Here is a 27,548-nt window from a genome sequence, read left to right on the forward strand (position 1 = left end):
GAGTTTCAACTTCATTACTGTTTTGCTCTTGTTACTATAAGTTTTTGATTTCAAAATTCTCATATGACGTATTGAATCCTAAGTTTGGTATTTTTAATGACTATATTTTTTTATAAATCTATGAAGGTTTGAATTAAGGTATTCTTCAAATCAACACTTTATAGGTTCAACTACCTTTGACTATTTTAACAAAACTTTTTGTGGTTTTTTTCATTACACATTTTGATTAAAACCAAATCTGTTCAATCTCAATTCATGCACAAGAAAGTTAATAAATTAGAAAGATCAAAGATGAATTGTATATAAATTATTAAATGAAACATTACGGTCATGTCTGTTTTACATCAAATTGCTGGAGAAACTGTATATATACAGTTCTTATAGAGAGAGCAATGCATATTTGGTTTAACCAGGGTTTTGCATCAAGTGACTCGACGTAAACTAAGCAATGGGATTTCTAACTCTTTTTCTGTGTTTTGTCCTTGCCGTCTTGCCATCAATCAGAAGTACCACACCTGAGTTTTTTGGAGACATTGGACAACCTATCAGTACATTGGGACAACCAATGAGACCCTAAGGACAACCGATGAGTACATTGGGAGATCCAATGAATACATTGAGAGATCAAATGAGTACATTAGGAAATCCAATGGGTCCTGTGGGACAGCCGATGAGCAACGAATATGGTTTGTTTTATAACAAATTTATAGTTTAATCTCAGTCCACATAATACTTAAACATAAAACTGATGTAAATCATTTTAATTAAGGTGGTATCCAACAATTTCACTAAAATTTATTTGGCTCGTTTAATTTTCATAAAATTTTGACAATGTATTTACTTTGACCCTTTAACAAAAAATTCAAAATTTCAAAGTTTTTGAACCAACCGTTTTGTCAGAAAAATTACACTGGTTATATAGCAGTTTGACAAACGCCAATTTTGATCATTGAGAAGTTTGATACTCCATTTACAACACAACGTAATTAAAACGTTTAGCTGATTTTACAGAGTTGTCTCCCTGTAGTGTTAAGTACCACCTTAAATATTGACTTATTCCTTTTTTAGACTATGTTAGTCATAGTTACAAAAGTGTACACCAACACTATAATTGATTAATAACAAGGTATTAAATAAAACTGGAAATCAACATCAATTCTAGAAAACCTCCATTTCTTCTTGCCTCTTAATTTCATGGTGTTAGTTCAATTATTTTTTAATTTGATGTAATTACCTTTTTTTCTGTTTAGTTGGTTTTTTTCATATTCAACCTATTAATTATGTTTTACATACATATTGTGCATTATAACTTACCTTAGGAAATTAATTGCAAAAATTGCTAGTATGGCTAAACCTTTTCATGATTTGTAAACATGAAAACTTAGAAACTAAGCTTACTCCATGCATGCATGGACGAAGGTAACTAACGTTAACTTAGTCCATGCATGCATGGACTAACACAACAGACTTAGTCCATGCATGCATGCACTAAGGCAACTAACCCTAACTTAGTCCATGCTTGCATGGACTAACACAACAGACTTAGTCCATGCATGCATGGACGAAGGCAACCAAGGCTAACTTAGTCCATGCTTGCATGGACGAAGGCAACTAAAATTAACTTTTTTAAAGTTTAAAAAATTTATAAATGCAAAATATTTCAAAAAAATCAAATTTTTCAAAAATTAAAAAAAAAAAAAAATATTTAAAAAAAAAATTCTTTTAAAATTTAATTCTTATAAAATAAATGAAAAATACATGAAAAATTTACAAAATTATTTTTTTCCAAAATGCTGAAAAAAGTTATTCCATTTTTTTTTCAAAATTAAACAAAAAGAAGAAAAAAATGGTTAATTATCACTGTGTATCATCACCACCAGATATAGGTACCCTTGCATATAGTTATAAATGCCACATGAGAATATTCACGTCTGCCAAAAGATTAGAATGTGTTCACATTTTATTTAAATGATAAAAACTCTTCACTGAACAGATCAGTTGGAGCTGAAAATTTGTTTAACATAACCTGGACAGTAGCTGCAATTAGTTCCTGAAAGTTCCTAATCATTTAGTAGTGGTAAGTGTTATTTTAGTTTATTGTTATTATATCTGTAATAAACATGTTTACTCAGTTTAATTGAGGTCTGGAGCTGGCATGTCAGTTAACTGCTAGTAGCCTTATGTATTATTGTCATTTTATTTATTTTCTTTTGTTACATCTTTTGACATCGGACTCGGACTTCTCTTGAACTGAATTTTAATGTGCGTATTGTTATTCTTTTACTTTTCTACATTGGCTAGAGGTATAGGGGGGGGGGGGTTGAGACCTCATAAACATGTTTAACCCCGCCGCAATTTTGTGCCTGTTCCAAGTCAGGAGCCTCTGGCCTTTGTTAGTCTTGTATGATTTTAAATTTTAGTTTCTTGTGTATAATTCGGAGTTTAGTATGACATCCATTATCACTGTACTATTATGCATATTTTAGGGGCCAGCTGAAGGACACCTACGGGTGCGGGAATTCTCGCTACATTGAAGACCCATTGGTTGCCTTCGGCTGTTGTTTGCTCTATGGTCGGGTGGTTGTCGCTTTGACATATACACCATTTCCTTTCTCAATTTTATTTGTTGCACTATGATTTTTGCCTTTGTCTCAATAGCAGCTAACTTTTTGTATATATTGTACATGTACATGCAAATCAAAACATCAACCCAAAAATGTAAGATCTGCAAGTTTGCTTTCGCAATTTTTTTGTTCTTCCCATGCCGGAATTCTAACCCATGTTACTGAGATATTGTGACACCAAATCTGTACAATTTTTAAACACCAGAGAAGAGCAGATGATTTAAACACTTTTGTGTAATCCAGCATTATATAAGATGTTTTTGTGTCTAATGTTATTATTGCAGTTTGAGCATTCAAAAACATGTTCATTATGTCAACTGGTTGTGTTTGGTTTGCCATATTAAATGGATTTCCTTTTTTTTTGTTTTTTGCTTAAATTTGTCTATTAGCTTTCTCTTTTGAAATTAAAAGAAAACAGTTCACAAATTAGGTGTGCTGGGCTTATTTTAATTAACCTTCATCAGAAACATACAAACAAAAATTTGACAGCAAATGATGTAGATACCATTATCTTGGGACTTAATAAGCCCATGTATAACGATCTTTAAATTAAGGCTTTTGCTTATTGTTGAAGACTTCAGGTGACCTGTACTTGTTTACATCAGTGCCCTATTATGCAGGGCTAGTAGTTGTCTCAATTGCAATCATTCCATGTATCCTTGCTTTTGTATCATTTAAAGACTTCAATTCTTAAATCATTTAAGTTAACACATTTTAATTTCAAAACATTCAACAGATATTTTCAAATAACAAATTTTGTAAACAACAGATATAATTGGTAACTGGTAATTATTTTACAGTCAATATGTTTTTATATTTATCAAGAGGCATCATAATCATGTTCATTAAATTCTTTCCTTGTCAGACTGTTACTGATCTCAAAACCAGTGAAAATTGCAAGTAGCTTTTTGTTTCTAGTAGTACTATTTTGATAAGATGTGTAATTTTTCGTCATTTCTTTTGATGTTCTGTCATAATCAGTCAGACTATTTCACCAAGATGTTTTCAAATTCTCCTAGTACTTCAAAGTGCTCTTTTTTTAATAATAATCTGAAATACACAAAATCAACAGGTTAGTAACTTCATAATGTACAAACTTTAACATGTCAGATTAATATGATTAAGAAAATGATGTGCAGCGCAGCCTTGTTATTTGACTGACCAGTTGGTGCATGTTTGGACACAATATTCAAGCTTGATAGACTGTCTGTATTTGGATTTTTATCAAAATTATGAGAAAAAAAAATCCCCCTCCCCCAATTTTTTTCAACCCCCTTTCAGTAATTACCCCAAAACTTAATCCCAGCCTTTTCCTTTGTGGTATGGTACTTTGCAGTACAATTTTAAAGAAATCCATACACTTAAACACAAAATATTGTCTGGAAATTAGAAAAATGCTTGTTTTTGACCCCCTATTTCCTGAACGTTTGAGGCAATTACCCCTTTAAACAATTCCAGTCTACCCTTTGTGATATGGAACCTTGAAGAACAATTTCAGAGAGATTAGTACACTGGCACACAAGTTAATGTCTGGAAACTACAAAAATGCTTCTTTTTTGCCCCTAATTTCTAAACTGTTGGTACCATCACCCCAAAAATCAACCCAACCTTCCTTTTTGGTATTAAACCTTGTGTAAAATTTCATGGATATCCATTCACTTAAACTATATAATTATCCGGAAACCATATGTGTCGACATACATCGCTAACAACAACATCATACCATAATATGACTCAATTTTATTCTTCAAACTTATAAAGATCAGGACGCTGTTTTTTACTTTTTAATTGTTTAACATTTTACAATGGGGGGCTTTTATTTATAGCTTATTACAATATATATGGTAATTATTTTTGCTAAAGGCTGAAAGCAAACCACTGAACTGTCATTGTTCATAAAGATAGTTTTCATGGGCAATCTTAGCACATCTCTTCATTTTTACATGATGATCATTTTGAAAATCAGTCATTGTTATTTGTGGAAACCCTTCTTGGAATTTAGTGAAACTTGAATATATAAGCATAACCATTTTTATGATAAAAAATTTCAAAATATTTCATTTCCTGTATCTACATGATCTAATTAATAAAGGATTTTAGTATTTTTGCAGTTAACATTAATCTGTAGCTTCTTTCTAGGGTTTAATATAAAACCAAGAGTGCACACGCTGAAATGTCTCGCCTTCTTTTGTAGTCCTTAAAATAAAGCTTTATTACAATTGAAACATAACCTTAACATTAACCAAAAAAACAAAAAATTGACCACTAAACCATGAAAATGAGGCCAAGGACAGGCAAGGTGAGATGAACCATACAAGGCACACATCTATACAGCTAATAATTCTTCCATACAACTAATATATTTCCATACACCTAATATAGTTATTATAGCAGTAGACTTATTGCATATAGTATTAGATAAAAAGACAAAAACTCAAAAACTTAACTTTGACCACGGACCATGAAAATGAGGTCAAGGGCAGATGACACATACCAGCTAGAAATGTACACCTAACAATCATTCTGTTATTATTTCCATACACCAAATATATTAGACCTATTGCAAATAGTATATGAAAAACAGAAAAAAAAACACAAAAACTCAACTATAATCACTGAACCATGGAAATGAGGTCAAGGTCACTGAACCATGGAAATGAGGTCAAGGTCAGATGACACCTGCCAGTTGGACATGTACACCTTACAGTCCTCCATACACCAAATATACTAGACATATTGCTTTTAGTATCTGAGATATGGACTTGACCCATACCTGCCAACTGTCACTATTTGCGGAGGATTCCCCCCATGGAGGCTCCCAAATTCAAATTTTGAAAGAGCATTTTTGTTTACAATTTTAAACAAAACAAGAGGCTCTCAAGAGCCTGAATCGCTCACCTGAATTTTTTTGGTTTAATCTCTCATCAATGATTATTTTGGCTTTTCAATTTATTTAAATGTTCTTTGAATCGTCCTATTTTCTTCAAAAGCAAAAAAAAATCATTTTCTCCTATGTTCTATTTTAGCCATAGGAGCTATGTTTCTTGACATACAAGGAAATGAAATATAAAATTTATACTAGATACTCTGAAACTCTGAAACTCATTTAGCCTAAGTTTGCAGCAGTTTCATAAGAGAAGTAAGTCAACATGATGAACAAATTGTGAAAAAAGTCTTTAAAGGGCAATAACTCCTAAAGAGGTCAATTGACAATTTTGGTCAACTTGACTTATTTGTAGATCTTACTTTGCTGATCATATTTGCTGTTTACAGTTTATCTTTATCTATAATAATATTCAAGATAATGACCAAAAACTGCAAAATTTCCTTAAAATTACCAATTAAGTGGCAGCAACCCAACAATTGGATGTTTGATTCATCTGAAAATTTCAGGGCTGATAGATATTGACCTAATGAACATTTTTCTCCATGTCAGATTTGCTCTTAATGCTTTCGTTTTTGAGATATAAGCCAAAAACTGCATTTGACCCCTATGTTCTATTTTAAGTAACGGCGGCCATGTTTTTTGACGGATCAAAAATCAAAGCACACACTTTGTGCAGGATAATCTAAGGAACAACCATGCTAAGTTTTAACCAAATCCATTCAGTAGTTTCAGAGGAGAAGATTTTTTAAAGTTAGCAAATATGATGAACAAATTGTGAAAAATTGTCATTAAAGGACAATAACCCCTTAAGGGGTCAATTGACAATTTTGGTCATATTAACTTATTTGTAGATCTTACTTTGCTGATCTTTTTTGCTATTTACAGTTTATCTTTATCTATAATAATATTCAAGATAATGACCAAAAACTGCAAAATTTCCTTAAAATTACCAATTAAGTGGCAGCAACCCAACAATGGTTTGTTTGATTCATCTGAAAATTTCAGGGCTGATAGATCTTGACCTAATGAACATTTTTACCCCATGTCAGATTTGCTCTAAATGCTTTCGTTTTTGAGATATAAGCCAAAAACTGCATTTGACCCCTATGTTCTATTTTAAGTAACGGCGGCCATGTTTTTTGACGGATCAAAAATCAAAGCACACACTTTGTGCAGGATAATCTAAGGAACAATCATGCTAAGTTTTAACCAAATCCATTCAGTAGTTTCAGAGGAGAAGATTTTTTAAAGTTAGCAAATATGATGAACAAATTGTGAAAAATTGTCATTAAAGGACAATAACCCCTTAAGGGGTCAATTGACAATTTTGGTCATATTGACTTATTTGTAGATCTTACTTTGCTGATCTTTTTTCCTGTTTACAGTTTATCTTTATCTATAATAATATTCAAGATAATGACCAAAAACTGCAAAATTTCCTTAAAATTACCAATTAAGTGGCAGCAACCCAACAATGGTTTGTTTGATTCATCTGAAAATTTCAGGGCTGATAGATCTTGACCTAATGAACATTTTTACCCCATGTCAGATTTGCTCTAAATGCTTTCGTTTTTGAGATATAAGCCAAAAACTGCATTTGACCCCTATGTTCTATTTTAAGTAACGGCGGCCATGTTTTTTGACGGATCAAAAATCAAAGCACACACTTTGTGCAGGATAATCTAAGGAACAATCATGCTAAGTTTTAACCAAATCCATTCAGTAGTTTCAGAGGAGAAGATTTTTTAAAGTTAGCAAATATGATGAACAAATTGTGAAAAATTGTCATTAAAGGACAATAACCCCTTAAGGGGTCAATTGACAATTTTGGTCATATTGACTTATTTGTAGATCTTACTTTGCTGATCTTTTTTCCTGTTTACAGTTTATCTTTATCTATAATAATATTCAAGATAATGACCAAAAACTGCAAAATTTCCTTAAAATTACCAATTAAGTGGCAGCAACCCAACAATGGTTTGTTTGATTCATCTGAAAATTTCAGGGCTGATAGATCTTGACCTAATGAACATTTTTACCCTTTGTCAGATTTGCTCTAAATGCTTTCGTTTTTGAGATATAAGCCAAAAACTGCATTTGACCCCTATGTTCTATTTTAAGTAACGGCGGCCATGTTTTTTGACGGATCAAAAATCAAAGCACACACTTTGTGCAGGATAATCTAAGGAACAATCATGCTAAGTTTTAACCAAATCCATTCAGTAGTTTCAGAGGAGAAGATTTTTTAAAGTTAGCAAATATGATGAACAAATTGTGAAAAATTGTCATTAAAGGACAATAACCCCTTAAGGGGTCAATTGACAATTTTGGTCATATTGACTTATTTGTAGATCTTACTTTGCTGATCTTTTTTCCTGTTTACAGTTTATCTTTATCTATAATAATATTCAAGATAATGACCAAAAACTGCAAAATTTCCTTAAAATTACCAATTAAGTGGCAGCAACCCAACAATGGTTTGTTTGATTCATCTGAAAATTTCAGGGCTGATAGATCTTGACCTAATGAACATTTTTACCCCATGTCAGATTTGCTCTAAATGCTTTCGTTTTTGAGATATAAGCCAAAAACTGCATTTGACCCCTATGTTCTATTTTAAGTAACGGCGGCCATGTTTTTTGACGGATCAAAAATCGAAGCGCACATTTTGTGCAGGATATACTAAGGAACAATCATATTAAGTTTCATTCAAATCCATTTAGTAGTTTCAGAGGAGAAGATGTTTGAAAAATTGTTAACGACGACAGACGACGACGACGACGACGACGACGACGACGTCGACGACGACGGACGCCAAGTGATGAGAAAAGCTCACATGGCCTTTTAGGCCAGGTGAGCTAACAATTAGTTTTACGATGACTTTAGGCTAATAAAAATATGAAGAAGCCAAAAAACAACATTAAAATGTACTTGAAGGTTTTTTATGACTATGACAGCCATCTTGCACGCAAAACCCCCATGGGCATTTTGAAAAGTTGGCAGGTATGTTGACCACCAAAACTTAACCTTGTTCACTGATCCATGAAAGGAGGTCGAGGTCAAGTGAAAACTGTATGACAGCCATGAGGACCTTGCAAGGTACTCACATATCAAATATAGTTATCCTATTACTTATAATAAGAGAATTTCACTTTACAAACCAGATGCTCCGCAGGGCACAGCTTTATAGGACCACAGAGGTCGAACCCTGAACAGTTGGGGCAAGTATTGACACAACATTTAAGCTTGATACAGCTCTGAATTTGGATTGTGATTAAATAGTTGACACAAGATAGGTTTCTGACACAGAATGAATATGGTCTAAGAACTTACACTTAATAAACTGTTATCACAGAGATATGTATCCCCTTTTTGTAATTTTGATTATGCAATGTTGAAATTAAATAGCAATATTTTAACATGTAAGTTATGCAAATATTCATGTAATTTTGATTATGCAATGTTGAAATTAAATAGCAATATTTTAACATGTAAGTTATGCAAATATTCATGTAATTTTGATAATGCAATGTTGAAATTAAATAGCAATATTTTAACATGTAAGTTATGCAAATATTCAAAGTCTATGAACAATGACTGAAGGTACATGGCTAAACAATCTCCATGGAATGAGATGTGCCAATGATAAATATAATACAACTGCATACCAATTACCATTGACTCATAATAAGTAGTTCCCTTTAAACGAACCTAAACACTTAAACTATGTAAAAGTTTCAAAGTCAATGAACCATGATCAGGGGTGGGGCTATATAATCTCCATGAAAACAACACTTTCAAATGACAATAAATTTGCATACCAAATATCATTGACTTAACATTAGCAGTTCATCTTAAACTGATATTATCACAAACTAATACATGTAAACTAAGCAAAAGTTTCAAAGTCAATAGACCATGACTGAGGGGGCAGGGCCAAATATTCTCCATGGAAATGAGATGTGCTAATGTTTATAAAACTGAACACCAATTAACATTGGCCTACCACTAATGGTTCCCCTTGAACTGACCTTATCACAAACTAATACATATAACTTAGCAAAATTATCAAAGTCTATAGATCATGACTAAGGAGGCGGAGTCAAAAAATCTCCATGAAAATGAGATATGCCAATGCTTATACAACTGCATACCAAATATCATTGACCTACCACTAGTGGTTCACCATAAATTGACCTAATCACAAACTAATACATTGTTGATGCTGCCGCCGCGGGGAACACCATACCTATGTCTCATTTTTTTACTCCGTCAAGGCGAGAAAAAAACTTATAAATTTTAAATTGGACATTTACCTATTATGGTCAAATATCCAAAATATAAATACATGGTTAGATTCAGCATATCATCATGAATTGATCATAGAACCCCAAGCATTCAATTTTTGATGAAATCAAATAATGTGCAATTTTAGACCCTTTAAACCTCAAGCATGTCAATGTGGATCAATTTGATAACCGGGCCCAAATATTAAAAATCTAAATACACGGTTAGATTCAGCATATTAAAGAACCCCACTTTTGTTGAAATCAAACAAAGTTTAATTTGAACCCCGATTTGGACCAACAGTCCATAATCAAAAATCTAAGTACATGTTTAGATTCAGCATCAAAGAAGTCCAAGAATTCAACTTTTGTTAAAATCAAACAAAGTTTAATTTTGGACCCTTTGTACCTTAATGTAGACGGTTACCAATTTGAAAACAGGACCAAAAATTAAAAATCTAAGGGTGCTATAAACAGTTTCGCATAAAAAACTAGGGGTAATTCCCCCGACTAAAAATAGACTTGGAGGGAGGTCCCTTTTTATCAACATAATTGGTAAAAAAGTATCATGTTTTTTATATTTAATTGTAAAATTAAGTTAATTAGCTTCAATTAAAACAGGTTGAATGATTAAAATAATTTTTAAAAATTAGATTAAATACACATGTTTTAAGGGGAGACAAACTGTAAACATCCTGTTTTTTTGGCAGTGAAAAGTGCAAAACTTATTTGCACCCACTGTATCTCTTTTCGAAAGCAAGCGAACGTAGCCTGAAGCATAAATTTTTAGAAAGACCAGGTAAAAACCTATGAAATTCATACTGTTTTGAATATGAACAAGAGGCTCTCAAGAGCCTGAATCGCTCACCTGAATTTTTTTGGTTTAATCTCTCATCAATGATTATTTTGGCTTTTCAATTTATTTAAATGTTCTTGAAATCGTCCTATTCTCTTCAAAAGCCAAAAAAAAAATCAATTTCTCCTATGTTCTATTTTAGCCATAGGAGCTATGTTTCTTGACATACAAGGAAATGAAATATAAAATTTATACTAGATACTCTGAAACTCTGAAACTCATTAAGCCTAAGTTTGGCTGAAATTGATACAGCAGTTTCAAAGGAGAAGATTTTTTAAAGTAAGTCAACATGATGAACAAATTGTGAAAAAAGTTTTTAAAGGGCAATAACTCCTTAAGAGGTCAATTGACAATTTTGGTCAAATTGACTTATTTGTAGATCTTACTTTGCTGATCATTTTTGCTGTTTACAGTTTATCTTTATCTATAATAATATTCAAGATAATGACCAAAAACTGCAAAATTTCCTTAAAATTACCAATTAAGTGGCAGCAACCCAACAATGGTTTGTTTGATTCATCTGACAATTTCAGGGCTGATAGATCTTGACCTAATGATCATTTTTACCCCATGTCAGATTTGCTCTAAATGCTTTCGTTTTTGAGATATAAGCCAAAAACTGCATTTGACCCCTATGTTCTATTTTAAGTAACGGTGGCCATGTTTTTTGACGGATCAAAAATCTAAGCACACACTTTGTGCAGGATAATCTAAAGAACAATCATGCTAAGTTTCATCCAAATCCATTCAGTAGTTTCAGAGGAGAAGATTTTTTAAAGTTAGCAAATATGATGAACAAATTGTGAAAAATTGCCATTAAAGGACAATAACCCCTTAAGGGGTCAATTGACAATTTTGGTCATATTAACTTATTTGTAGATCTTACTTTGCTGATCATTTTTGCTGTTTACAGTTTATCTTTATCTATAATAATATTCAAGATAATGACCAAAAACTGCAAAATTTCCTTAAAATTACCAATTAAGTGGCAGCAACCCAACAATGGTTTGTTTGATTCATCTGAAAATTTCAGGGCTGATAGATCTTGACCTAATGAACATTTTTACCCCATGTCAGATTTGCTCTAAATGCTTTTGTTTTCGAGATATAAGCCAAAAACTGCATTTGACCCCTATGTTCTATTTTAGGTAACGGCGGCCATGTTTTTTGACGGATCAAAAATCGAAGCGCACACTTTGTGCAGGATACTCTAAGGAACAATCATGCTAAGTTTCATTCAAATCCATTCAGTAGTTTCAGAGGAGAAGATGTTTGAACAAGAGGCTGTCACAACGACAGCAAACCGGATTTATTTACATTTATTTGTGTCCTGGCAATATCACAAGAACCATTACTGATGAATGGTGAAAGTGAAAATCATCAATATCAAATTTGACCTCCATTTTGTCATCAGTATCAACATTTTGAAATAATAATATTTGAAAAGCTTAGATTGAATGGTTCATGAGTAAATGCAACAACGTAAATGGAAACGCCATTTTTCAATCTTTCAAGAACCATAACTCCTGATCAGTAAAAGTCAAAATCGACATTATGGAACTTGACCTCTATTTTGTCATCAGTAACAACATATTAAAATTTCAAAAGCTTTGGTCGAATGGTTCATGAGAAAATGCACGGACACGACGGGAAACACCATTTTTCAATCTTTCAAGAACCATAACTCCTGAACGGTAAAAGTCAAAATCGTCATTATTGAACTTGACCTCCATTTTGTCATCAGTAACAGCATATTAAAATTTCGGAAAGCTTTGGTAGAACAGTTCATGCATAAATGCACAGACACGACTGGAAACTCCATTTTTCAATCTTTCAAGAACCATAACTCCTGAACGGTAAAAGTCAAAATCGTCATTATTGAACTTGACCTCCATTCTGTCATCAGTAACAACATATTAAAATTTGGGAAGCTTTGGTAGAACAGTTCATGAGTAAATGCACGGACATGACTGAAAACTCCATTTTTCAATCTTTCAAGAACCATAACTCCTGAACGGTAAAAGTCAAAATCGCCATTATTGAACTTGACCTCCGTATAGTTGTCAGTAATAACATATTAAAATTTTAAAAGCTTTGGTTGAACGGTTCATGAGTTAATGCACGGACAACATTTGATTGCCGCCTTTCAAGAACCATAACTCCTGAACAGTAAAAGTCAAAATTGCCATTATTGAACTTGACCTTCGTATAGTTGTCAGTAATAACATATTAAAATTTTAAAAGCTTTGGTTGAACGGTTCATGAGTTAATGCACGGACAACATTTGATTGCCGCCCGACCGCCCGCCCGCCCGCCCGCCCGCCCGCCCGACCGCCCGGCCGCCCGACCGCCCGGCCGCCCGCCGTACATCCCCAAATCAATAACCGACATTTTTGTCACAAAAATCCGGTTAAAAATTGTTAACGACGACGATGACGACGACGGACGCCAAGTGATAAGTAAAGCTCACATGGCCTTTTAGGCCAGGTGAGCTAAAAATGTGCATGTATCATGTCTGCATGGGTGTGCACATGGCCTGATTTCATGTTTTTTATGCATAGATTAGGCAATGTTTTTCCCATTTTCTCTGGATAAAACTTTTTGGTACTATTAAAAGTACAATTTATTTTTATTTCATTATAAACTAGAGAAAATTCTGATTCTAATGATATCTAGTTTTATACAAGTATCTTCATTAACATTAACACCACTAAGGGTCAATTATAGATGGTCCCTCAAAATATGACGTCATAGAAAAAACTGTTGATTGCACCCTATGAAGTTTTGAAAAACATCCTAGAAATGAAATTACATTTGCACCACAACTTTTTTCACCCTAAATACACGGTTAGATTTGACATATATACAAGAACCCAAATAATTCATTTTTTGATGAAATCAAACAAAGTTTAATTTTGGACCCTTTGGACTGTTTGGGACCAAAACTCCCAAAATCAATAACAACCTTCCTTTTGTGGTCATAAACTTTGTGTTAAAATTTCATAGATTTCTATTCACTTATACTATTAAAGTTATTGTGCAAAAACCAAGAAAAATGCTTATTTGGGCCCTTTTTGGCCCCTAACTCCTAATCTGTTGGGACCAAAACTCCCAAAATCAATTTGAAACTTCCTTTTCTAGTCTTTAAATTTCATAGGTTTCTATTTACTTATACTAGTTATAGTGTGAAAACCAAATGTCTTCGGATGACAACGACAACGACACCAACCTCATACCAATATACGACCAAAATTTTGAATTTTTGCAGTCGTATAAAAATCTTAACTTTTTTTTCAAGTAGACACGCAACCATGAAAATTAGGTCAAGGACATTAGACATGTGACTGAGAGAAACTTGGTAACCTGAGGCATTTTGGTATATATTCAAAGTATGAAGCATCCAGGTCTTCATCCTTCTAAAATATAAAGCTTTTAAGAATTCAGCTAACTCCGCTGCTGGCCCCCAGAACATCATATATATGTCGAGCTTTCTGCAACAAAAGTTGCAGGCTCGACAATAAGATGATGTGGTATAATAGTCTATTTTCACATTATCAACTTTTGACTCGGATTCTATGTTTTTTCAACAGGTTTTAATACCTTCTCTGTGGTAAGACATCTTGGTACTCTGTCGCTACAAACACCCGAAAGAAGTAAATTCAAAAATATAAATGGTGCAATTTTGGCAGAAGGTTTACTGTTTTCTGATGATTTAGTCATGTATAGAAAACATAATGGCATATATGCATTAAACAGTTAACCTATCCTCAAATTTGTTCCGATTAAAGTGGGTACACGTAAATAGGAAATTTGTCTATTGCCAATGACACAATATCCACCTTGAATGACATGGACATCAAATAACTGATACCATGGATACTGTGTCATACTTTCACAGATTTCTATGAAACTTTGCAGATGCTTTTATGATTGCATTTTTAGTTGTGCTAATGTTGATGGTATGTTTTGATATACATGTACTGCCCACTTTAAACAAATTTTATTGTTTCACATACAGTTATTACCATCTTACCCAATATATCTTTGATGCATACTCGAGGTACATGTATTAATACAAATATAAACATTACTTTAAATTTATGTTTACCTTCATTTGATATCCTTAATCTTCAGTCAAACTTTCCGACTCCTCAACCATTTTTTTGTCAACAGAGGAAATTTACCTCCTTTATCTACAATAAAATCCTAATTAAAACTAGACCTTACAAAAAACTCTGTGGCTAATTTATTAAATAATTAGGAGTTGACTGACAATTTCAAGACAACCATTCATGATACTTATTTGATGATCTTTTCTTGTTGATCATTTTTGCGACTTAAACTAAAATTTCTCTCCATCTATATGTTATTTGTTTAGATGACATCAAGTGATGGCTATAATCATTCATTTATAGGTCTAGGTTAGCTTTTACGGGCATACGATACAGTTACAGAGGAGGTAATGACGTTGCTAATGCAAAATGTTATTTTCGCGACATCAAACTTTAACATACCAGAGAAAAATGCATTTTTCAACTGATTTTTATCATTCAAACTGAATTTATTTGAAAACGAGTTCATGGAACCCCATTTTCCAAAACAGCAATTTGTTTGACTTTCAATTTGCAGGGAGATTATGTGACCCAAATTTTATAAAACTGTAAATAAAGGATTTCTTTTAATTTTGATAAACATAAAGCCAAAAATGACATATTTTTCCTCAATTCATGAACATTTGATAAATACGAGTTATTTCGGAATAAAAAATGCATAATTTTTTAGGATACTTATAAAATACAGAAATTACCGATTATTTAAAGTCATAAGAAACCTCAAATTAAAAAAAAATATGCATATGTTTTTTATAACTAAATGGTTAGTTTTCATTAAACAACTTATGTACATATACTTTTTTCTGATGAAAATTCTTTAATTTGTCCACATTTAGAAGAAGAGTACTTATTTTTAATTGCTTGCTGCCAGCAAGCAATTTGCCGACATATTTTCAGTATGCATAGTGACCTGAGCGTAACCCTCCTCGTAAAAATCCGGTGACCACAATATGCATGGATCTGTCATTGAAATAAACAAATATCTGACTATACATGTTAAACACGTGCTCAATACCCATGCTTTTTGTGATTTGTTTACTATAAGGTGACAATCGGTTAAACTCGGCTTCAAATCACGGCTTCAAATCACAGCATTTAATGAGCAGCCATATTTGTTCAATCATAACAAACAGAGAGAGAGAAAAAAATTGGCGATTATATGATATATTTGCGAAAATAATGATAAAATCCTGCACATAGGACTAAGTTTATGAATGTATACATCCATTGGTTCAAGAATTGGACAAACATTATTTTTCACCACTCACTCGTTTCATGACTTTAACAAAAAAAAAATTGTGTTTATCTTTTATAACAAAAAAATTATGTCTTTTTTTCGAAAAAAGAAAATAGGGCCACATATCTGAATTTTGAGCAAATATACAAAATTTCAACCTCATTTTTCTCAAAAAGTAGCACATGAAGGTATATTTTTTATTACATATTTGATTTAATCAGGTAAAAAATAGCCTATATATGCAAATTTTCACAAACTTGTAAATACAGGATCAAAACTGTACGGTATGCCCTAATAAGAGAAATTCAGCCCATTGTGTAAGGACAAGGATAAAATATTGATTATTAGAACATGCTTTCAGTAACTGCTATAAATCTCAGATGTGTATTTCATGTGTTTTTGTTTTAGGATTTTTTATTGTGCTTTGACTTTGTATTGATCTTAGAATTAAGCCCTTTTCAAATGATTTTTATAGTTTGCTAGTTGAAATGTTGCACCACTGTCATAGGTTAGAAGGTGGGTTTCGTGCCAGCAACCATTTTTAATGTTTTACAAACTCCATGTGTCTGTCTCAATTCAGGAGATTGTAATTCAGTAGTTTGTTGCTGTATATCATAACAGTTTATCGTTCAATGTTTTGTTAATAAATCAGGCCCTATTAAAGTTGCTCATTGGTAATTTCAAGTCCTTGACGTTGTATAGCTCATTGTTGAAGGATGTACAGTTACCTATGGTTGTTAATTTTTTTTGTCTCACTGGTCTCTCATGGAGAGTTGTTTCATTTACAATCATACCACATCTTCTTATTTTTACAAAACATTTAAATAAGTATACTTCACCTTAGAAGCTGCCAACAAACTGGTACAGTCCAAGTTCCTTTTCTCTTTGTTTCTTCAACATAATTTGTATGAATGTATCTGCAACATCTACAAGGAAAAATTGTTTCTGTAAAAATGATAAACGTACTTAAATCTTATACTTAATAAAAAAAAAATGGGGTCACCGTTCACAACCTGCCTTCGAAAGAAGCATACATTTTTGTAAAGGTACCTTTTTTCTGTTGAACTAATAGCAGAAATAGAGGTAATATCGAAATAAGAGAACTTAATTACAGAAATCGCTCAAATTTTACAATAGTTTAGTTTAAGAACAGCTTAATTGAAAATAATAATAAACAAGATGCTCCGCAGGGCGTAGCTTTATACAACCGCAGATGTTGAACCCTGAACGGTTGGGGCAAGTATGGACACAACATTCAAGCTGGATTCAGCTCTAAATTTGGATTGTGATTAAATAGTTGACACAGCATAGGTTTCTGACACAGAATGAATGTGTTCTAATGAACTTAAAATTTTTGTTTTCTCTTAGAGCAATTCACTATGCTGTTGAATATTAATCCTCTCAAAAAAATGTTTGAAGAAATTTTCTTTTTTATTTATGAAATTTCAAATGAGAAAAATTGAACCCAATTTTTTTAATCACATCCCCCTTTCCCTTATTCCAAAACTATTCTCAATTAAAATTTCTAATGGAGTTTGCAACAATAACTACTCATTTAAATACATCATAAAATATTAAGATGTAAAAAAACTGCTTGTTATCACTGAATGGTAAAGATTATTTTAATTTATCAGTTGGTAGTAAAAAGTGAATATACATTGTATATTGTATATAACAAAGATTTAAGTTGATTCTGGACAAAGAAAGATAACTCCAATTAAAAAAAAATCTTGCTATTGCACAATATTTTGCAATTAGATATTTCTTGCTTACTATTCTGGACAAAGAAAGATAACTCTAATTAAAAAAAAATTTGCTATTTCACAATATTGTGCAATTAGATATTTCTTGCCATTGCGCAATACTGTGCAATTGAAAAGACTTGCTATTGCACAATACTTAATATAATAATTTCAGATCCTGATTTGGACCAACTTGAAAACTGGGCCCATAATAAAAAATCTAAGTACATTTTTGGATTCAGCATATCAAAGAACCCCAAGATTTCAATTTTTGTTAAAATCAGACTTAGTTTAATTTTGGACCCTTTGGACTTTAGTGTAGACCAATTTGAAAACAGGACCAAAAATGAAGAATCTACATACACAGTTAGATTTGGTATATCAAAGAACCCCATTTATTCAATTTTTGATGAAATCAAACAAAGTTTAATTTTGGACCCCGATTTGGACCAACTTGAAAACTGGGCCAATAATCAAGAATCTAAGTACATTTTTAGATTCAGCATATCAAAGAACCTAACTGATTCATTTTTTGTCAAAATCAAACTAAGTTTAATTTTTGACCCTTTGGACCTTAATGTAGACCAATTTGAAAACGGGACCAAAAGTTAAGAATCTACATACACAGTCATGACAGTTAGATTCGGCATATCAAAGAACCCCAATTATTCAATTTTGATGAAATCAAACAAAGTTTAATTTTGGACCCTTTGGGCCCCTTATTCTGTTGCTACCAAAACTCCCAAAATCAATACCAACCTTCCTTTTATGGTCATAAACCTTGTGTTTAAATTTCATAGATTTCTATTTACTTATACTAACGTTATGGTGCGAAAACCAAGAAAAATGCTCATTTGGGTCCCTTTTTGGCCCCTAATTCCTAAACTGTTGGGACCTAAACTCCCAAAATCAATACCAACCTTCCTTTTGTAGTCATTAACATTGTGTTTAAATTTCATTGATTTCTATTTACTTAAACTAAAGTTATTGTGCGAAAACCAAGAATAATGCTTATTTGGGCCCTTTTTTGGCCCCTAATTCCTAAACTGTTGAAACCAAAACTCCCAAAATCAATCCCAATCGTTCTTTTGTGGTCATTAACCTTGTGTCAAAATTTCATAGATTTCTATTAACTTAAACTAAAGTTATAGTGCGAAAACCAAGTAAATGCTTATTTGGGCCCTTTTTGGCCCCTTATTCCTAAAATGTTGGGACCAAAACTCCCAAAATCAATACCAACCTTCCTTTTGTGGTCATAAACCTTGTGTTGAAATTTCATAGATTTCCATTCACTTTTACTAAAGTTAGAGTGCGAAAACTAAAAGTATTCGGACGACGACGACGACGACGACGCCAACGTGATAGCAATATACGACGAAAAATTTTTCAAATTTTGCGGTCGTATAAAAATAAAGGTCACGGATGAGTTCCAAAAATGGCATTTTTATACCAAAGGGAGATAATTTTGAGCAATTTTAATGATATCTACATTTTACAATTCATCTGAGGCCATCAAAAATTGATTTTTTTAAATTATTTTTGTACCATATGATAAAGTAACAACTACTTAAGGTAACAAATAAAAGGAGTAGGTAAGGTTCCGATTTTGGCCTCAAATTTCAAATTCATCTAACGAAAGATTTTGGACACTTTTTAAACTCTTACATGTAACTGTCTATTTCAATTGATTCAATTAGTTAATGTGAAAGATTTTGACTGACTTAGTCATTAAAAACGCTCAGATTCAAGCTTTCGTATGAAAAATCTATTGAATTTGCCAAAAAATGTCACTTTTCTGATGGTTTTTGTCAAAAAATGAAAGTGGCCACATCTGTGTTCATCCTCAACCTTTACATGTATATATATATTATGTTTTATCATTAAATACAATTAAAGAACCTTAGTGAGCAAACTCACATACCCCACGTCCCCACATTGTCATTGGAGAAATTAAATTAGTGTAAGAAAAAAAAATTGTATAAGAAAAATTAATTTCCTGCCAATATGCACATCTAAATAGTATGTCCTTATTATCTACAAAATTTCATGAAATTCTGTTGTGTGGTTTCAGAGGAGTTGAGATGACAAACTGTTGCAGAAGTACATTGAAGCAAATAAGTTCAAAGGGGCGTAACTCCTAGAAAAAAAATTGAATCACAATTTCCCGTCGATATGCAGAACTACATCGTATGTCCTTATTATCTGAAAAGGTTTCGTGAAATTCTGTTGTGTGGTTTGAGAGGAGTTGCCATAACAAACTGTTGCAGTAGAACATTGAAGTAAATAAGTTCAAAGGGGCGTAACTCCTAGGAAAAAAATTGAATCGCAATTTCCCGTTGATATGCACAACTACATAGTATGTCCTTATATTCTGAAAAGGTTTCATGAAATTTTGTTGTGTGGTTTGAGAGTAGATGAGATGACAAACTGTTGCAGTAGTACATTAAAGTAAATAAGTTCAAAGGGGCGTAACTCCTAGAAAATATATTGAATCGCAATTTCCCGTCGATATGCACAACTACATAGTATGTCCTTATTATCTGAAAAGGTTTCGTGAAATTCTGTTGTGTGGTTTGAGAGGAGTTGCGATGACAAACTGTTGCAGTAGTACATTAAAGTAAATAAGTTCAAAGGGGCGTAACTCCTAGAAAAAAAATTGAATCGCAATTTCCCGTCAATATGCACAACTACATAGTATGTCCTTATTATCTGAAAAGGTTTCATGAAATTCTGATGCATGGTTTGAAAGGAGTTGTGATGACAAGAAACAGGACTGACGGACGGACGAACAGGTCAAAAACATTATACCCTCCGCAACTCGTTGCATGGGGTATAATTAACATTTCAATATTATAAATGAACACGAATAATTACAATATCATAATGTAAGGGGAAAATTTACACTTTCATTTAAGACAGAAACCGTCTAAAATTTACCAAAAAATCTAAAATTTTGAAGATTTCAGTAATTTAGCATAACTTAATGATGCTAGTACATGTAGTACCTGATATATGCATTGTATTGTCAAAAACATCCTATATTTATTTAGCAGAAGCATGCTAGCTACTTTCCAATAAATAGCTTAAGGATTACATTTTCACAATTTTGTAAAACTGCTATATTTTGGGGCCAAAAAGGGGTCTTACTGAATCTACTCCTTTGTAATGAAAAAATAAATGTTTATTTTTCTCTTAAATTTTTATACATGTACCCTCGAGCCTCCTTATTGTAACTTATAGATAGTAGTTTCTGGTTTTATTATTGTTGAAGGCCATACAGTAACCTAAAGTTGTTAATTTCTAATGTAATTGTGTCTATTGTCTAGAGACTAGATTTGTCTCATTGGCAATCATACAGTATACCATATTTTCTTTTTAATTTGTTGACTTAATATTCTGAATATTTCAACACCTATTCACATATTTTTAAACTAGAAATCAATGGTGGATCTAGAAATTTTCATAAGAGGGGGCCCTTTTACTGCCTAAGAGGGGGTCCCTACTCGAGTCATTCCCTATACAATCAACTAAATTTTTCTAACAAAAAGTGTTGTCAGACCGGGCCCCCTGATTCTGCCTATCTAGAAACATAATAGTGAGTTGTCTCATAGGCAATCATACAGTGTACCACATTTTCTTTTTAATTTGTTGACTTAATATATTTCTTAATATTTTCAACACCTATTCACATATTTTTAAACTAGAAAACAATGGCGGATCTAGAAATTTTCATAAGAGGGGGCCCATAGACTGCCTAAGAGGGGGTCCCCACTTCAGTCTTTTCCCCTTACATTATGATATTGTAAAGTCAATTGTAAAATACTGGTATAGATTTGAAAATCTTACAACTGAATTCAGTCTATTGAAAGATGCTTATAAATGCAGCCAAGAGCTTCACAAATCTAACATAACTTCTTCTGCCAGTTCTCATTTGCTAGTAGAAAAAGTTTTTGAAATTAAACAAGAAGTAAAACATTTCGGACAATATAAATTTTTGAACATATCTAGCAAATTAATTCACACTAAATATATTAGCAATTGGTATGCTAGCCAAAATAAAGCTTCTGATAAAAAACTGTATAATAATGTGAAATTTAAGCTACAGTCATGCTTCAATGATTCCCTATATATATAAACAGTGGCGGATCCAAAAATTTTCATAAGTGGGGCCCACTGACTGACCTAAGAGGGGGCCGCTCCAGTCACGCTTCAGTGATTTCCTATATAAGCAACCAAATTTTTCCAAAAAAAGGGGGGGGGGGGGGAAGGCCCCCTCCTAAATGATAAATCCGCCTCTGATAAACCAATTTTTTCCCACGAAAGGGGGGAGGGGGGCCAAGGATCCGACTATGCATTGGGAACATGTGTACATGTATTAAATATACTGTTCCCAGCTGACACCTTATATGTATAGGAAGTGCCCCCTCCCAAGATTCCTGTTTATTCAATTCAATTCAATATTTTATTGGAAAGAGCTCAATAGAGGCGTGGTCCAAATACAGATAATTAATAATATTAAAACAACACACAAATGAAATAAAGATTCATGGAACAAGTCAAGCCAATTCTATACATGTATACAAATACATTATAAACTGATATTGATACCATAGACTTATATTTCAGTATTATTCTAGATTTTCATATATTTACTTAAAACACACAATATAAGATATTTATATATATATATGTATATGGACAAACTACTGTCAAGGATTATTATCTGATGAAAAGGTATGGTGGTCTCTCAAATCAAGAGCTTCTTCAATATACATACAAATAGATTTTAATTCCTTTTCAGACATAGGATTTAACATTTTGGTAAAATTTTCATCCAAATTATTTAAATTTATATCATTAATTTTATATTTAGATCTAATTTTGTTATATTGCAGACATTCAATCAAGAAATGAATCTCATTTTCAATTTTTCCTGTGCAAAATTTACAAAATCTCTCATTAGATGGTATTTTTGGTCTTGCATACCTCCCAGTTTCTATTGCTAATGAGTGTGCATTATTCTTAATTTAGTGAGTTTTTTTCAATTAACCCTTTCCTCCATTGAATTTTTTTTTTTTTGCATACTTGATTCGCATAGGATTTTTTGATAAAATGCTGAACATATGCTTTAAAGTATTAAGGCATTGGGAAAAACAACTATTTCATCAAATAAATTTGAGTCGGATATATATATATTCCTATGATATTCCTTTTCATAATGGATACCAATTTTATTAAGTCAACTGCAGACACTTTGTAGTCAAAGTGTTTCAACTGAGGTACTACAAAGGCGTCAAAAGGCGTCATTATTGAGTAAGGGGGGGTGGCGTCAAAAGGCGTCATTATGGAGGAAAGGGTTAAAGGTATTTAGGAATATTAAAATTTAAATATTCTTGTTGTTTAAATTTTACTAAAAAAATAAAAGTTTACCACAGTGTCCCTGTCCATCTTTTATTTTAGAAAGTTCAAATATAATTTTATTTTTGTAGAAATCTTCTAGTTTCTGTTTGAAATTACTATTACAATGCTTTTTAAAGGGTATTGCAATATATTTCATTAATTCAGATAGTTTATAAGACCATGAATTTTCTCTATTTGTGAGAGTTTTGTCCACTTCAAAAGCAGCCTTGAAACCCGACTGTTCACCAATATTACTGAGAAGCTCATAATATTTATACATAAGTTGATAACATTTAATGCGAATGGGTAAAGTGCCTAATTCACACCGCACTGCTAGATTGGAAGACTTTCCATGAACCACAAGTATGTTTTTAAATATGGAGTTTTGTGTTTTATCTAATTTACTTTTGTCTATAAATGCTTCAAAATTTGGTTTGAATTCTGATAACCATACTTCTGATCCATAAGTTAAAATAGGAGTTATCATTGAATTAAAAAGCTGGAGCCAAGTCTTAACAGACAAATTTTCACTATATATATGGTAGTTTTGACTTCAATGCAAAATGTGCCATTCAGTACTATGTTTTTGTAAAGAATCAAGAGAGTTCTGGAGACCATCTGCATATTCCGATATCAATAATAAATCATCAGCATACAATAAATGGTTCACTTTTTGACCATTTAAATTTACTGCACTAGTTAAGTTTGTATCTAAGTATTTTTCTATGTCATCAACAAATATATTACTGTAAATTCAGAAATTATTGCGTGCATTTATTATTGCGATTTTGTCATTTTAGACTTAAATGCGATTTTAATTATAATGATTTTGAGAAAAATCCTGTTTAATTCATATCAATGATTTTAAAATGCGAGTTAAAATTATTGCGTTTACAAGTCTGTCGCATTTTTCGCAATAATCAAAACCTCGCAATAATTTCTGAATTTACAGTAAATAAAGTTGGACTTAAACTGTCACCTTGTTTGACACCCTGATTATCAAGAAAAGGCTTGGTAAACATATTTTGATATTTACATGAATATAAGGTATTAGAGAACATTTTTGTACATGTCATGCAGTATATTATAAAATTTGCCTTGTATTTCTTTATTTTGTAATTTTAAGAACAGAGCTGATCTCCAGACACTGTCAAAAGCCTTTTTAAAATCTACAAAACACACATATAGTTTCTTTTTACATTTAAACAAATATTTGTTTATTATTGTTTTTAAAATAAAGACATGATCTACAGCCCCCCCCCCCCCCCCCCCCCATAAAAATCAAATGGATAGCTCCGTTAAAAGAAACTGGGGTTTTTTTTGCAGCTCAAAAGTTTATTAGTCACAAATCAATGGAAAACAATTATCTGGCCATAATCGGCGAACATTTCAACAAACTTCCCCATATTAATTCAAATAATTTACATTCTTAACATGACGGCTAAATATATATATATCAGGCCGAACGTTCCCGGAATCTGCATTGAGACACTTCCCCCCCCCCCCTTTTCCAAACGGGTATTTTAATGCGTGTTTCCTTAATGGCAGTTGGCAGTTTTGAAAGAGAAATAATAGTAAGTGACTTTTTACCGAGAAAATTTAAGTTTTATGCATTTTACGTATCAGATCTTATCAACACATCTTCATCTTCATCCTCAAGTTTCGTTTGCTCTGTCTTTACCGTTTACGGTCTCCTTTCGTACAGAAAAGTTAGGGCATATTACTACACGAATATTTATTATTAAAGTCGCAACATCCCTAGAAAGATCAATAAAATACAAATGTGTATTGATATCATGGTTTGTTCTACAAAGAACGATGAAATGTCTTGTCATTCTAAATCAAATTAAAACTCGACAGCGGACTATTTTTATGTGCATTTAGAACTTTGTTGACAGATTGCGATTCGTGCTCGCGTCGTCTGTCAAAGATGATTTGCAAATTTTTCATACTAGAAGCAAGGAGATTGAAAATTATTCACAGGAAAAACAGTTTGTTTTGAGGCAAACAAAATCAACATTCAATTAGATAAAAAAGAGGGTTAAGAAATTTTCGTGGTAAGATTTTAATAGAACAAGCGAAAAAAGGATCTGAAAATGCATTTATGAGGGGGAGGACAGGGGGGTTCTCTTTTTCCTTCTCTCCTTTCTCCTACCCCTCTTCTCCTTTTTTTTTTTTTATTTAATTTACCGGAAAAAAGAGATATTTTATTTCTTCATATTTTATTTTTTTCTCCAACTTCTCCTTTTTCCCAACCTTCCTCTCCTTTCTCCTACCCCCTTTCTCCCACCCCTTTTTCCGACCTCCTTTCTCCCTGTCTCCCTTATCCCTGTCCCCCCCCTCATTTATATCTGATACTGATCATAACTCATGAATAAAAATGGTATCTGGTCTCAGTTGGGCTGCTGTGTCAGGATTTGACTGTCAAAGTGATACAAAACTCTAGAATTCTTCTGTATAAGAGACAATATCTGAAAAAGTCGATTTTCCATGTCCCCCACTTCACCAGCAATTATTTTTTTATTCAACCATCTTTTTTGAAAATTTCAAGTTTCAGTATGAACTAAATTATATAATGCACCAACTCTTGCCAATTAAACACTCATTCTTATATTTCTTCCAATAAAATATTGTAATTTAAATGTTCAACCCCCCCTAAAATCATGTTGTCCCCTGTGTTTTTTTGAAAACTAAATCATTTAAATAATATCCAAATTAATTAAACAGGCGTCCGATTCTCACATATATGATAAATTATATAATAAACTTGCCCTTAATTTGTCTTTTTATATTATAACTATAGCATGTAATAAAATTTTGCAAATTTTAAGACAAAAAACAATTGTCCCCAGAGGTGATTTCCCTCCTGTTACCACACGGTTACGTTTATAAGACTTAGAGTTATTTTCCCATTATGTATTGTGAAGAGCATCATTTCCTGAATGCATTAGTACAAAGAAATAGTTGATAAGGCAGCCAGGTTTGAAAATCAAGCCCATCCGAAGTAAGAATTTATAGAAAAATACTTATTGGTGTTCTATCCTGTTATAGCCTTTTCTTCAACTTTCTGAGAATATTTTTAAGTGTGCACCACAATATTAAGTGTGTTTTTATATCATCTTTTTAAAAGTTATAGGACACAGGAAATACACTTACATTTAATGTGATAAAAAGGACAAAAACTATCGCGTAATTCCTTTCTGTTACGTTCTGTCATGTTACCTGATAAAAAGTAACAGCATAACCATCATTAGTAACAGGAAGGATGTTCAAGACATTTTCACTGAAGAATCGAAGAGTTAATCTACTATATGTCAACCATTTCATTTAATATAAGTTATCACCACCATATCAAATAAATTCCAAAATAATATACAGTATATTGAATAACAAAATAGGTTTTTTGCTTTTGATAACAGCAGAGAACATTGTGCAATTTAAGTATAGTAGATAGTAACAGAAAGGAATTAATTTTAGAGTTTTTCATTACCTAGGCAGATTTTTCATCTTGCAAATACAGTTTTGAAGTATAAATGACATTGTTTGCTGTTATCTTCCAATTGTGACCAATCTAAAATGATGTATTTTTCTTAAACTTTAAAATAAAGCAGAAAAATCCTTTCTGTTACCAACTCTGTCCTGTTACCGTTGTCCTGTTACTCAAGATTCTTTCATGTTACCGACATACCGAACTATATTTAAGTATATTTCTAAACCTTTTGTATTGCAAATGTTTAAATCAATAATTGGCATTTGATAAACTATTGTAGGATATATATACTAGTAAACCACAAATAACGTCTTAAACTTATTCCTTATTCCCATTAGAAACTTTTTAAAATTGATTCCCTTTGGTAACAGGAAAGAACTGGATTTTTGTTGTACCATTTTTAAAATTGCCATTGTTTCCTTATTAAATAATTGTTTGAATTACAGACAACAGTTCCTAGATCCCAAATGTGTGTTCTTTGATTTGTGCTATTAAAATACCGGGTTTAAAGACATTTTTTTTTTTTTTTTCTTGTAGCCAAAAAATCGACTTTTTCAGATATTGTCTCATATACAAATACACCGTGACAGTAGCTAATCAAGAAATTAATAAAAGGGGGAACGTCTAGTGCCTGTGGTCCTAGTGTAACAGTAGTCCAAATAATTATGACGTCGGGCAAGGCTATTTCTATTTTTTTTCTGGGACGGACGCCCCAGAAAAAAAATAAAAATAGCCTTGCCAGACGTCATAATTTATTACTTGGAATAGTGTAACAGTAAATTTGGTCCGGTTGTAAAATTTGTTCTCCAGACTTTTTTTCCTAGTTAATTAAGTCCATGTCCATGATTTTACTAGGAATTAAAGTCCCAGGACAAATGTTTCTAGGAAAATCAGTCCATAGCTAGTAATTTATG

At 32.2% G+C, this 27,548-nt stretch overlaps 2 long non-coding RNA genes across 2 annotated transcripts in view; one reads left to right on the top strand and one right to left on the bottom strand.

The window, feature by feature from the left end:
* Positions 1-3,319: 3,319 nt before the first annotated feature.
* Positions 3,320-25,096, bottom strand: LOC139496431 (uncharacterized). The gene is made up of 4 exons (XR_011657656.1): positions 24,735-25,096; positions 16,842-16,928; positions 14,762-14,846; positions 3,320-3,674 (listed from the first exon to the last, which is right to left on the bottom strand). It is a non-coding gene; the product is annotated as an uncharacterized lncRNA (long non-coding RNA).
* LOC139496433 (uncharacterized) overlaps positions 10,383-27,548 on the top strand; it is a 29,343-nt gene continuing 12,177 nt past the window's right edge. The window contains exon 1 of the long non-coding RNA XR_011657658.1: positions 10,383-10,596. This is a non-coding gene — a long non-coding RNA (uncharacterized lncRNA). The remainder of the gene's footprint in view (positions 10,597-27,548) is intronic.

Source organism: Mytilus edulis, chromosome 11, assembly GCF_963676685.1.
Source record: "Mytilus edulis chromosome 11, xbMytEdul2.2, whole genome shotgun sequence".
NCBI lineage: Eukaryota > Metazoa > Mollusca > Bivalvia > Mytilida > Mytilidae > Mytilus > Mytilus edulis.